Source organism: Ctenocephalides felis, unplaced genomic scaffold, assembly GCF_003426905.1.
Source record: "Ctenocephalides felis isolate EL2017-DRISC unplaced genomic scaffold, ASM342690v1 CF-g0.4_SCAFFOLD_01492, whole genome shotgun sequence".
Taxonomy (NCBI): domain Eukaryota; kingdom Metazoa; phylum Arthropoda; class Insecta; order Siphonaptera; family Pulicidae; genus Ctenocephalides; species Ctenocephalides felis.
In genome coordinates this window covers 45,370,535-45,386,347 of record NW_020537646.1, presented here as the reverse complement: position 1 = coordinate 45,386,347, position 15,813 = coordinate 45,370,535, and the positions used below count along the sequence as shown (strand labels likewise).

At 28.5% G+C, this 15,813-nt stretch overlaps 1 long non-coding RNA gene across 1 annotated transcript; it reads right to left on the bottom strand.

The window, feature by feature from the left end:
• Positions 1–77: 77 nt before the first annotated feature.
• Positions 78–5,305, bottom strand: LOC113371522. The gene is made up of 3 exons (XR_003366631.1): positions 5,154–5,305; positions 1,137–1,171; positions 78–137 (listed from the first exon to the last, which is right to left on the bottom strand). It is a non-coding gene; the product is annotated as an uncharacterized LOC113371522 (long non-coding RNA).
• Positions 5,306–15,813: the final 10,508 nt, after the last annotated feature.

Below are 15,813 nucleotides of genomic sequence, written 5' to 3'. Positions count from 1 at the left end.
TTATGTCATAAATTAAATAACTTAAACTATAAATTATTAATAAATAATTGTATTGACATTTGAAAATTAATATCATAACATTGTGTTATTTTATTTGATAATGTGTATTTTGGACAAACCTCCTCGATGCGCTTTCGCTGTAAAGAGAAAAGACAATATTTAGATTTTTACTAAATAAATTTCTATAGATATCTAATATATCCTATATTAAATTAAGGGAGAGATACCAGGCGACACAATCGCAAAAGTTTTGGTTTCAATTTTGCGCATATTTTAATAACAACTTGTCCTAGGATGTACATAGTATCTCTCCCTTATAAAAAAAATGTTATTTTATTTAATTACGCCTAAATAATTTAGCTTATTAAAATAAAACTGAAACCCAATTTCGAACTTTATCATTAATAATTAAATTATTATACACAAATTATAAATAAGGAATGCAAATAATTTTAAATAAACATGCTGGTCTAGATAATTAAAGTGTTAAATAAATTTTAAGAACATAATTCTTAATTTCAATGTTTTTGTCCAAAGTCAAACTAATTTGATATTAATAAATTTATAAGTTATTGTTATCATACAAAAATCACGCTACATAGGCATTTAGAGGTTACAGTTTACAGAAGTTAAAGCTAAAACTACAGGACTTCTAATATACTCACGACCAATCTAAGTAACTTTAATCTTTATGCTAGATATAAATGAAAATTTTCAAGGTTTCAAATCGATGTGTTTCACTCATAAGCTATTTTCATATAGCTTTTATAAAACACCTGGATGCTATCAATTTCATGATCAACTTTACTAACTGATCATGTCCGCAGATAGACATATCTGCAGATTTATTCTTTGTGCATTCAAAGGCGATGCAATTTAATCTAGGGACTGGACAATCTAAGGACTACAATACTTGAATAAAAATCATTAGTCATTTTCAGATATTATTGAAAATTTAGCATGCTTGTTAAATTTACCTTGCATCGAGAAAAAAATCATACTGCGCAGATTCAAATGAAGATCATCCATGTGAAGATAGAAATATGGAAAGAAGATGAAAAAAGTATATAAATTTTGTGACAAATATTTATAAAATAAATGATTGTATTTCAGAATGTTTTTTGTACTTACCAAACCTCATCGTCAGCCATGGTTGTAGTTTTTTGTGAGTCTGAAAAAACAACAAATAAAGTGAAATTTGTGCAGAAATATATTAAAATATATTCAAGATTAATGAATAAATATTAATTATCCTCATCGAAATAATATAATTTTTTTTTTATCATTTATTATTTATCTATTATTCTTTCTAAGTAAATTTTTTATCAAGGTAAATCTTTTAAATGAAAAAATGTATTTTTATATATGATTTAACATTCACAATTGGTTATTATGTAAAAAGCACATTTTTCGTAATTTAACACAACGGTATCCACAGTAAAATTGGAAAGCTTTCTTAAAGCACCTTCGTATTACATATTTGCTCAATTTAACATATAACAAGCAAATAAAATAATAGGAATTTTCAAAAAAAAAACTTGAATAAACAATCTAAAAATCTTTTTGTTATATAAGCATCATTTTTAAAAGTTTACCTTAATTTACCTCTTGAGTAATTTAAAACAACAATCACAAATGAAACTAGTAGCAGAAAACAATAATATAACGCATCTTAAAAGTAAAATAATTTAAATATTTATATATACGCATCTTAAAAGTAAAAAAACTGACTGCGCTACAAAAATCTTTTTATTCACATAAATAAAATATCATCGTATTCCTTGAAATTTTGATTGCAGGTCGTTTTTTTTATATATTTTAATTGCATAATAAAACGATGTTAACTAATTTTGTAACGTTTTGTTATTTTTTACGAGTACCTACAGATCAGAAAACTAATTAGTATAAGAAATTAGATTTATAGGAAAATATAGAGTTTATTGAAAAGCATTATTTTTCAATTTCATTACATCTAAAATGTCGAAGTCAGCTTACTATAATAGAGAATATCATCAATATCATCATTTATGATTCGTATATTAGCGCAGGACGTTGCCTATATAATAGTGCAATCTAATTCGGGCGTCGACTGTAAATAAACTTGCCGCTTCTGGTTGCCAGATTCAGTCGTTTTCACTCCGACTCTATTTTTAATCGTTGTCTTCGAATGAACGCAGATAATCTTACAAGAAATGGGTGTTGCATAAGAGTTACACGTTGTTTTTGTATGTAGGAGAATTTAAATTATTTGTCATTAGTAGTTGTTGTCGAACGAATGAAGGATTAATTTTCCTTGAGCTGTGCACAACATATATCTCACAAATTACTATTTAATCAATTTTACACATGAAATTTGTTTTTATTATAATTTTTATCCTCATTTTTTAAACAGCGATCACAAGTTCCTAAACTCTCAGTTCTATGACCAGTTGTGATAAAACTTCTCATCAACAATATTGCTTTTTAGAAGGTAACCAAAAAATCTACTTCATTAAAAATTTAAACCTTGTTGCAATATTTTATTTCCCTACAATTCGAATTTTTTTTACGTATACTATTAAGCAATGTTGAGCGAATAAAGAGATTTGCCAATGGGCTACGCTTCGAAAATATTTTTTGACTTATATATCATTATTTCTTCTAGAACATTATGTTTGACACCCATTATATAGTTAAAAAGTTTGATGTAATGTGGCATGAGCATTTAAAAATTAATTATTAATAAAAATTGCGCTTATGCAATGATATTAACGCACCAGCAGTGCAAGTCAATTTCAAAATAGTTTTTGACAAAATCATGAAATCGCCGATAAATGCAATAGCACGGAAATAGTAAATGAAATAAAAGCTTCATGCCAAATCTGCCTTAGAGGATAAATACACGTAATAGAGTACAAAATAATAGATCAAAACATTTTGTTTGTTATTATTTATATAGTATTTATAGTTTTATTATTGCTTTACTACCAAGTAATTTAGCAATTTTGCATTCGAGACGGCGATTTTTTTCGAACGGTGTCTTTAGGAGCAATTTTTTTTTGTTTATATTGTTCATATTTAATAAAAAAAACTTGTTTAATACAGAAATCACCCATTTCGCAAACAAATTTGCATAAATTGTGCAACTTGCTCCTCAGAAAAGTTTTATTGCGAGGAGCGGATTGAATACCATGTGTCCAATGTAAGGTAAAATAAAAATATAACATTAAAGTAGATAAACATTTATTTTAAAAATAATTAGATATTATAAAATCGTTATGTTGCTTTCAATAATGAAAAACAGAATATAATGCAAAGAAAATTATAAGAAATAGTAAAAAGTCAAAAAAATAAGTTGAATAATGCAGAAGGCGCTACTATTGCTGTTGGTGATAAATTTGAAATATAGAATTGGATAAATATGGGTCCTTATATCGATATTTTCTAAAAATGTAGGTTTCAAAATTTCAAATAAAATGTTTTGTTTTGTTTTGGTACCCTATGAAACCAATGCCAAATTTAGTTTTTCTACACTTTACAGATACTATTGATTCAAAAAAATCTTATCTCGACGACTATTTTACTCAGAATAACAGATAATTGCCCATTACTATTATTGCAATAACGGTGTGTGATAAAAAAATCGTTTTGTGAAACTATATTAAATTAAATGTCTAAGTTGGTTAACTTTGTTGGTTGGTTTATGGGTTATGATTGCATTGCACAAGATAAAGGGCATTGATCTTATGAAAACACTCAACATTTTTTGTTCATAATAATATAAATAAGAAAACTATTTTCTATCCTAAATTACACCAAAACATAAATTTTTATTCAATTTGTTGAATTATCCATATGGAAAAATTCAGTCAGAATTATTAAGTAATATCATTTAATTGTACAAACCCTACAAATATGAACTAAAAATTTCTTTGGAATGACGGAAAGCCTAAAATTTTCGAAGTATATTATTAATGATTCGCTAGAAAATAGAAAGAAAGAGATTTGAATATTAGCAGACTAGGAGTACGTAAATAATTCAGTACCGGACGAGCTGACTCCAAATTTGGCAAGCGACGCCTCGGTGTCGAGTGACCGTAGTTCAGGACGCCACGCGTCATCAAAATGGCCGAATGTTTATAAATATAGTTCACTAGATAATTACCACAGCAGAAAAATATTATGCATAAATCGTTAAAGTAGATTCTTTTGGTAAAGGACGCACTATTTACCAAAAACCTTCTTTATTTGATATTTGTTTCTATAGCAACAAGTAGCAGGGATTGGTTTTAAAAACGCAACACGTTGAAGATATATCCAGATTTTAATAAAAAAATAAACAGCCCAAATTTTAACCAGTTTATTAATTGAGAATAAACTCAATAATTCTATGAGAGATACATTTTTTCTTTTAGATTTTGGTTTAAACTGCAGTCAATCATTAAATATCAAGGCATAAAAAATATAGATTTTGATATGTTATTAAATAGACTTCAATTATCGTGTATTTATCCATCGCATGTAGAACAATTTATTCAAATTCTGTTTTAAATCACCCGGAAACCCACACTTTCATAATGGAAAAGTGCCATTTCCTTATCATTATTAAAGTGTTGTTAATTAAAACCAAATCTAGAATATCTATCTTGATATGATATTGCGATTAATTTTGGCAATTGTCCAAAGAGAGGATCTATTAAGAATTTGACGTAATGAAATTAAGTTTATTTTATGGTCATAGATTTAGAATATAATTAGCCAAATGTGCAAACTAAATCATTAATTGTTTCATTAATTTAATAAATTATTTCCGAAAGTGATACTTTTTAATTCATAGTATGGGTAGCATAGGTTGATTCAATCTATACTAGTTGTAGCTCGTTCCCGAAATAGATACCGTTCCAAAATATACACTGTATCACACCTTGGACATTAGAATCACATGTCAAATAATTAAACAATTCAGCTTACCAAAATGATGACATTGACGAAATCGTATTTAAAACCCTTATCACATATGCGAAGCACTTTATAAAATTAACACATCGTTTTCCTTCACTTAATAGATCGATTAAAACAGCTCTTTCGGTCCCTTTTATCTTCAGGGAATTCGAGAGATCAGGATTCGAATTTATATTTTTTTATTCAATTTTCAAATTTCTGTGCGGACTCACCTGGCTAGAAAGATTGGAATGGAACACGGGTCGAACTTGGCAACCCGGACACTTGATGCGGACTGATGAATCTTTTGGTACAGGAACCCCGCTTACCCCCAAAGAAAAACCAGAACTGATGCCAAAAGTTCCCTACTCTCGGCAAGTATCGACACTCCCACTCTCTCGATTCTAAAGATGGATCAGAGCGAGGAATAGATCCGTGGATCGGGGGCCGTAAGATACCCTGTAGATCAGGAGCTGGTTTCATTTTGAATATTATTAGAACTGAAAATATGGAGACTCTAAAATTTTCTTTACAATATAAACATTTACAGAGCTTCAGAACAAAATATAAAAATAATTAGGACTTAAAATATGCTCTGACAATTTAGTTTCTCCAAAACTCATAGCAAATTATTCTAACAAAAGTTTTTTAATGATACTAAAATGACAAACATAAGCATCATCGTAACATCTAGACATTTCAATTGAATATGAATAATTTTAAATTTCAAATTTTGATCATAAGTAGACATGCAGTTATTTTTTATTCAGTGATCGTGGTCATTGTTTATTATTACTGTAGTTCGAGTAATTAGTTCACTTAGCATTAAGTAAAAAATTATTTATATTTATTTAAATTTACCTACTAAACAAATTTACTACTAAAATATTGATATTTGCACAACATTTTTGCCAGCTATATATCAAAAATAGATAGAATTAAAGGCAATTTAGAGCATGTTTTGAAGTAAAGAATTTTTGAAAATGCAGTATGACCTAAGAAGTCCAATTTGTTTTGTTGTATGATACTCATAAAATGAAAATAATGGTCCGATGATGGCATGTCTGGAGAATATGAGGAATGTGTCTTTGGGTCCCATTCAAGCTACAAAAGCTTTTAGCGATTGACCAAACTTATGTAAGGTCTTGTGTTGTCTTGATGCAGGACTATACCTTGATTGTGGGTTAATTCTGACCTTTTCTATTAAAGTAGATTCTTTAAAATCTTAACAAACATACTGTATCACCTTTTTCTGGCGAGTTTCAGCGTTGCGCCTGTTCTGAGCAGGTTCTTCTTTTCTTGTTTCATAGGTAATTGCGTATATTGTATTCTGTACATCCTATTTGACATTCCTAGTAACAATTCGCTTCAAAAGCTGATAATCTTTAATACTTTTCAAAGACGAATCGCGGACGCCAGTGCGGCGATACACGCTTCTTTCTATGATAATCATATATGTATTAAGTTTCGAGGAAAACCCCAGACCTTTGGAGTGGTCATAAATTGTAAATTTGATAAATTTTAACTTAGTGGGGTCTCATGTATTGTTATTTGCCGGTTTGCATCAATTAATGCCTTTCTCGCATCTTTATCAGCTTCAACCGTACTTCTTGGACTTGGGGCATCTTGGACGTCAAAATACCAGGAATGAATTTAGCAAACCAGTTTTGTTTGGCACTTTGTATTATCAACACGTCATTTCCGTTCACATCGGTCAATTACATTTAGATTTCAACAGTATTTTTACCTTTTTTATAGAGAAAGAGTAAAATATGTGTAAAATACTGCTTAGTTCTTTCCGTATTCAAAATGGCACCATCCAAAAACTTCTGCATGTAACTAATTAGAATTTTTATAAACAAGCCTTAAATATATGTTTTCAAATCATATAATGATTATAGGAGTTAAGTGTGATGTTAAGTTTAAAAAAAATTAATTAAATTCTGGTGGTAAAAAAACGAAATAGCTTTCGGAACAATCTTATATTATATATCATAACAGTTAACGTAATTCAAATATTATCTGTTATAGTTTTAATACAATAACATAATGGCAATTGTGTGGGCAGATAATTTTTCAAGAACTTTGATATTAATATATTGCCCCTGTGAAGTAAATGTGCATAAAATCGAATCCACATGTTAAAATCGTTTTATATATTATAAAGTCTATGCATATGACATTTAATCATTTGATAGTGTTCCACGATTGTCGACAACGCTCGTTCACTCAATGACGTCCTAATCCCTTCTATCTGTTTACACTTATTTTGCGCTCGACTAGCAGTCATGTAAAATAAGTCATATCATGATACTAATTGAAATAAAATATATAAAATAAACAATTCTTTAAAAAATAGTGATGCACTCTTTTTTTTATTTAAAAGCACTTACATTGTTGTTCATATTTTAGTTGTCAAGATTTTTTATATTTTTGTCCTTATTAAAATATATTAAATTTTTCAAAAGACAATTCTCAATTGAAAATAAATGCTTCGTGAAAATATTTTTGTACATATTCATTCTCTCAAATGTTTAATATAAATAAATATTAATATTCAATAGTAAAAATAATTTTCTAGATTTTTTTTGAATGTCGAAATATTCATTCTTCTAAACGTTTAATATAAATTAATCATTTTATTTCATAGGAATTTATATAATACTTAAACTCAGTTTATCTGAACTTTTTAAGAAAATATAATAAAAATCGTTTGATATTTATTCTAAAACTGACCAGCTCCTCTTGCACTAAACTAAATCGTAATTGCGAGATCAACAGATTTTGCGCCGCGATATCGAGATTTAACAAGATTATTAATCATTTACTGACGAAGTTTGTGAGATTGATTGAGGATAAATGATTTATGACGAACTAACATATATTCGAGCATTTAACATTACTAATCGTTAAAAATTCTATTAATATCATTATTATTCTATTCCTTTCTCGCCTACTTGCATTTCGTATTGGTATTGAAATCTTTACTTTGTTGTTATTTGATTGTTTGTGAATTTACCACTTGCATCAAGCACACATAGTATAAACAAAATGAATGAAAACACTGTTCTTCATAAACAAATTAATACGTTGAAGTAAGAATTGTTGTGTTTCCTTATTGAGTGCCATCAATATTAGAAATAAAAACGCCAGTTAAAAGAACCATCAATATTAGATATAAAAACGCCTAGGTCGTTCAATAATTTCTCATACTAATTGAAAAGCCATGTAGTTATAGTATTCAAAACATAACTTGTAATCTTTAATTTGATCTGTTTGTTTGTCCTTCCGCTTGTCTGTATGTCTGTCATAATCATTTTACTTCAAATCTAATAGTCAATTCTGAAAGTAATCTCTAGACAAAGTGATTTATAAAACTAAATACAACAAGATGTTCAGTAGATGTAGTTTAATTATCATTACAAATGATTAATTTTACATTTTTCCTAGTAAACTATTAAAAAGTCATTGTGCTATGCCAGTTTTGCGCTTAAAATTTAATATACTTAACTATAATTCTGATTTTTTAAAGATAATAGAAATGAACTTCAATAATTGAACTGTTCAGCATTTTGAACATTATATAAAAAACAGAAAACTATTTATAATTGATATATTCGAATTTATATATTAATATTATAATGCTGCTTTAATTAGCTTTTTTCTTGCTACTGCCAAAGAAAATTTGACGGTCCTATACTATCTCTATTTACTTCATTTATCTTTTTTAATTTATAAATAAACAATAGTGAGTTGTAATTTATTATTTAAGTTTTTAATGTGCTCGATGAAGGTGACATGTATGTATACACACATTTATGCCCACACACACAGTTTATCACAATTTATTAGTTTCGGTTTTGACTGAAATTATAATTTTGCTTTGATTGTGTGTATATATACAAATATATACGAATTAACAAATTGAATAAATAATTGCAATTATTTATTTCTACGTTTCGTCACTAAGTATGTGCCATCATTTAGCTAATCCAGTTGGTTCCTGACAACAAACAGTTTTATATGAAAAATCAATAGAATTGTAAACCTCAAGCTAAAATAAATGTTTATCAAAAAAATTAAAAGAAATTTGTGTGAGACAAAATTATGGTAGTGGGCACAAAGATCCGATTTGACTTAGAGAAACAAATATCGAACAAACAACTATATGACTATGCTCAATAAAACTCCCAGCCAATGTTGTTTTTGCTGTTTTTCAAAAATTTGTAATCTGGTTCTTTTCACCCCATAAGCTACACTATTCAACCAATGCAAAATATAAATTTTACGGGTACATTTTTTAACTTCCCGTAGGGCAAGTTATAGTAATCGCAAAAAATCGAAATGAAAATTTTTTATATCTTTACGTTTCAGAGGTTTCTGAACATTTTGGCATACCTTAGAAAAAATGGATGTATGTGTGTGTGTGTGTGTGTGTGTGTGTATGTGTGTGTGTGTGTGTGTATGTATGTATGTGTGTGTATGTATGTGCGGATACAAATTTTCGTCGACGATTTCGGGAACACGGATCAACCGATTTGAATAATTCAAAAAACATTCGATCCGTATTAATAAGGAGACGTGCTGATTAGTTTTTGGCAAAGGCAGGTCAAGCCGTTCCGAAGATACGGGGCAAAAAGTTTCGAAAACGGTAACTCAGTTTTTAAGAGAACGGAGCGTCCGATTTTAATAATTCAAAAAACATTTTATTTGTATTGACAAGATGAAGAATCGATACAACTTTCATGAAGGTAGGTCCAGCGGTTTCGGAGATATAGAGGAAAAAGTAAAAAAATGAGCCATTTGGCGGTCAAAAATGATCATTAGACATATGCACATCAAATTATCAGACATTTTATAGAGATTTTAACAATAAGTATACATTTTGTTAACATTCCTATCGGTTCCGTACCAATGCTTATGCGTTAGACAGCGACGCGGCGCTTACGCGCTTTATATTTTGTCCCTATGTAGTTAAAGCAGTACGATCGCTTTGAAAAAAAAGTTCAGATCTTCCACAATATGTCAAAATAAAGAAAAAAAAAATTTTTTTTCAAAAAAAAAAAAAATTTTTAAAAAAATTTTTTTTTTCGAAAAAAACTAATTTTTTGTCCAATTTATAGTTTCTCAAAAATCTTATTTTTTCAAAGTAATTTTTTTTCAAAAATGTTAATCGTTTTAAAAAAATAATAATAATTTTTGGTACGGGAAGTTCCAGCAATTTGCCTTAAGGCACGATGCCATAATTACCTTAAGACAGAATTCCACTTACAGCTAGTTTAGAGATAATACTGTATTCAACCTGGATGTAGTATTTCATCAAACAAATCATCAGCAGCGTTAAAACAAACATTTAATTAACTTATAACTTGTAAACTTGCTTTTTCTAACTTGAATCACTTTATTATTCGATATTTTTATTGTTTCCACTTTTGCCAGGGTAAAAGTTGAGTTGGTCCTTCTTACCCCACCTACGTCTTGGCTTTTATAAAGGCAATATAAATAAAACTGCTGAATCTAACTTAAAATTAACAATACACCTTGGAACAATTAAACAACGAATACTTAAAATTCATATTAAGGTCTCGTAAATTTAAGAACTAGATTCACAACCAAAACAACTTACAAAGAAAGAAAATACTTTTGTGATGAATGTTCAAATATTGCCGTTCATCTCAGATAGCAACTTCGTAAGAATTAAGGCGATGGTTAGCTATACATCCTTTTTCGTCTACTTTCAAATATTGTTATTAAAAAATTCCTAAATTTAGTTATTTTTGAGATATCGGTGGTGAATCTTTTTACTCGCGGACCTACATATATTATATACATTATATTAAAAATAATGTTTTTTTTTATTGATGTTTGATTGATGTTTTATTAACTTACGTTGATAGCATTAATTTAGTTTGTGTAAGTATTATAGTAATATAGTGTCCATTTGTAAAATTTGGTGGCTCTAACTAAGAATTAGTTTGTCCAGCCAGTATTCTAAGCTAGTCAAATCCATTTTTAGCTGCGCTCGAAATAACACGGAACGCGGTGTCGGCACCGTAAGAAGAGACGCCTTTAAATCACGTGGCCAAATCAGTGCTACGACGACCCAGGACCAACAGAACTACTACTCAGTATTCGCTACAAGGTAGTGATATCCTTCCTATTACGCTATTTCATGATGCATTTGTTGTGATAGCATAACTTTTTCTTTGTGTAATATTAATACTAATTTATTTTGTTATATATAACTATTTCTAGATAATTTTACACCATAACGTTTTACAACAGCATTACAGGCTCTATTATAGTAGTTTTTTATTTTCATAATTGTTGCATATTTTAGAAAAAACATTATAATATTTGGATTAGACATTATTATAAGTTATTCGTTTGAAAGGATACGATACACATGTCCAAAATTTCTTCATATACATATATTTATATTCTTAATACTCGAATACTTAAATATAAACATAAAAATTTAAGTTCTAATTGAATTAATTACGAAACCAATGTTTTTACATTACACTTTGCACACTTTTATCATTATTTATTCTTTCGACTGATTAAAATCAATATGATTTTAATCCAATGGCTAGCAACTCTAGACAACTTTCAATCTTATGAATATATTGTAATAAGTGTTAATCTGGTAATAAAATTTTAATTTGATATATCAGCACTCTTCTGATCGTTCAATATTTTGAATCACTGTTGGATCAGTTCATGTAAAAATTGGACAAATGGTTATTATATTTTTTTAATTTTGTGCTTCAAACAAAAAATTCAAATTGCTTCTGTATAATGTAAGCAATTGTTTCTGATGTATGATGTAATAAAAATATCATTTTTTTATATTAAAAATTGTTTTATTTTTCTTTTGATCTTCCTGCTAATATGAATTTCTAAATGATGACACGTTTAACTAAGGCTTCGAAAGATACAAATAAAGAATTGTCAATAATAACTCATTTTTAAACAAATTGTCTGGATGTCTACATATACAGGGTGTCCCAGGCCTTGACGTTAAGCCGAAACGGGGTGATAGTATTTACCTTAACTGTCCTGAAAAAAATTAGAAAAAAAATGATCTCAAGTCGTTCGAGAGCTTTGTTAGCTTTTAAGTGCAACCTAGACGTTATGACAATTTTTCGATTATTGTAGTTAACTTCATTTAAAACGCGAATAACATTTCTAGGACCACAGTAAAAAAATTGTAAAATTGCCCCATGTTTTCAAGAATTAAGACTTTTTGTTGAACTAGTCATTTTTAGGTTTTTATTTTTTTACTTGAAACTCTTCAATAATAAAATTATTCAGTTTTTTACTATTTTGCAAACCTGATAAAATGCGCCAATTTTTGATAAAAGTTACCAACACACTTCAGTACATTTTTTCTAAAGGATGGACTCTCAAAGTCGACATGTTAAATTATAAATTCATAGTACAACAAGAAGTCTCAATTCTTGAAAGTTTGGGGCAATTGTGGTGCTTTTTTACTGTCGTCCTAGAAATGTTGTTCACCAATACAGTTCCAAAGTTTAAATGAACGAATTGAATAAAAGTTCACCACGATAACAAAAAAATATCATAATTTCACCAAAATTCTAGCAGCAGCTCATAATTTCCAAACAACTTTTTCCAAATTTTTTTTCTAAAATTTTTCAGGCCAGTTAAATCTTTTTATTTTATTTAGTCAATATATACCCAGTTTCGGCTTCACGTAAAGGTCTGGGACACCCTGGATACATACATTTTATTGATGCATACAGTATTATGTTAATACCAAGCAAATTTATTACTACAGCATTAAATAATATTAAGCATGAGTTGCGATTCATAATATTTCCAATGAAAGAAATGCAATAAATAATACCTACAATATTCAAAGCTTCGTGCAACATCTGTGGATTGCGTAGCGGTACAAATAGTGGGCAAAAAATGTCTAAAAATATGTTCTGCTGCAAATGTATATAAATATCCAATGTAGCGTAAATAAGATTTCTAACTGATCTATAATCGAATTGCAAATATCTATTCTCTATGGGCGAAAACTGTTCATTGGTATGTTATTGGACGAAAACTGTTCCCTGGTTTATATGCATACAACAACATATCGCGTTTCGTATGACTAAAAATAACTTAATCGACTATTTGTCTTAAAAACATCTCGACAGCCATGAAAATTAATGATTGGCAGAATGCATGTATTATATTTCAAAATTGTATGAATGAAATTTCAATTGATTTAATATCTTGTAGTTGTGGAGATATAGACATGAGTCGGACATAAGTTAATAATATATTTTTTATTTGTTTGAACATCTATCTAAATTTACCATTACAAAAGACTGCGTCTAGTGATGCAAATCTTTGTAGTGATGATAGTGCAGAAAGGAAAAACAAAAAACTTTTACTTTGTAGTATATCTAATGATAATGTATCATTAAGATTCTTTATAATTCTCCTCTTTTGAAATTTATCCAACAACTTTCTTGCTAGACAATTGTCTTGTTCTTATCTTATACTTCTGACTATGTCTTACCATTAGTATCTCATTCATCATGAAATATTCTTAAAATTCAATACAAAAATTAATATTCATATCTTAGTGCTTTATTTTCAATGTTCTAAAAACGTACACGAATAAAAGTAACAAAAAAAGTGTCGGTGACAAGTTATTTATAATAACTTTAGTAGAAGAATAAAAATGTTTGACAGCCTAGTCGGAGTGATGGCATATGGGGCAGAGATTTGGGGATGGAAAGAGATCGCCGACCTCAAAAGAATTCGGAATAAATATCTGAAGTGGGTGCTTGGTCTGGAGTCTCATACTCCAAATTATAAACTATGAACAAAAACAGCTAAAGTCTGGAGAGAAAGGCACAGTGAGAGTGTATAAGCAAAAGAAAAAGAGGTAAAGGTGATCAAGAGAAATTGGACGAAAGACAAAAGTATTTCAACAATTGTAGATTTGGCCAAGGTATAGAGCAGCTGAGAGCAACCAGAGCGAATGTTGGAAAGGTACTACAGGAGAGAGGAAGCACAGTTCAAAGGCAGGAATAGTGGAATGATCAAGGTATAACAGAATGTATAAAGAGCTAATAACAGAAAAACTACTGGGGTATCTCAGAGGCTGGAGCAATAGTAGCGATTAAAGGCTAATAGCGTGGAGTAGATGTGGCTCTTTAGAAAAACAAAACAAACATTGGCTGTGCGAACGAAGGTGTGATCCGTGTGGGCAGGAGAAGGACACAGTAGAACATCGGGGAAAAAGGTGCGTAGTGTTGAACAGAACGAGCCTTCTGCAGAGGATATTTTCAGAGGCAGGAGAGATAAGATAATTCTCGACTGGTTGAAAACGGTTGACACAATGAAAAGAGCAAAAAAGAAGGAGTCATCCGTAGAACCAGTCGAAAAACATTAATATAAGGCTTGATGATATAATAAGGGCTTGATGCTGTGCGTGATTATGTTGAGTTTTGCTGTTGCAGTTGTTGTGTATGTTTATGTTTATGTTTTGTTTATCCTCGGTGTTAGATATAACGTAAGTTTAAGTTTATAATGAAATACGTATAAGGAAAATGGATTTGTAAATACTTGTATTTATAGGTCGTTAGGCTGAAATAAATATATGATAATAAAATAATTAAATGCATATAATGCTGATACTTAGGTATATGTGTACTTCTAAATGTAGGTATAGGTAATTAAATTAATTAAATGTCAGTTATTGGTAATTGAAAACAAAATAGATAATGAATGTTTCTAGAATTATGATAAGTAGTACTTAATCAATTGACCTGTCTTGTAGATTTTAAATTTTAATTCTTGACTGTCATTATTTTCTAAAACAAATGGTACTTGTTATGCTATAAAATAAGTATTCATTAAACAAATATACTTAACAATACAATTTATTCAGAAATTAAATAAAAATATATTTTCAAGCTATAATTGAGACTGAATATAATAGTACAAGAATGAACAAAATTATATTGTAATTAAAAACAATCAAATAATGAAAATTTGAAATTTGAAATTTTATGCAACGTTTTATAGTCTATTGAATTAATTTTGAATTTTTACCAGAGAGCTATTTTATTTATTTTATTATAAAAGTTTAATTGACAGCACTTTCACGTGTGTTTACTTGCGCAGAACTACTGATTAATATTTATTATAATATTATAAATAATATCATAAATAAACAATATCAAAAACCGATAATATAAGATAAAGTATTTTTGTAGTTTTTACAATAATAATTGTTGCAATATTTAAAAGTTACAATAAATAAAAAATATTTTTTGGCATTACAATACTATCAATTTTTAATCAGCATACATATTTTCTATAGAATGTTTTCACTTATACATTTCACCATTTCAATATTGAAAACTTAATTTTATTATTTACATAAAAGCACATATAAATTATTCAAAATTTATATATTCTATAAGATATATGGTATTAATTAGAACTTATTTTAATTTGTCGATTCAATATTTGTTGATATTATATAATAGAGAAATGGACGTGACATCTGTGCGCCTTAACACAAAACATTGATTCAAATAATTTTGCCGGAACGAAAATCAGACAGATGACATCACTTCGAATAATATTTTATTTAAAAAATATTATAATATTAATAAAATATGGATAAAAAATATTGATAAAATATTGAAATGATAATAACAAACATACTACAACTTTCTCCCTTTGAACTCTATGTCAAAATCAGTTTAGTTTAGCGTGCTCTGGCACAACTGTACCCATAATCCCCTATATATATATATATATATATATATATATATATATATATATATAAATATATATTTTTCTTTGTCTATTCTCATGGTTAGCTTATCGGCTATTTGTCCAACTCTACTG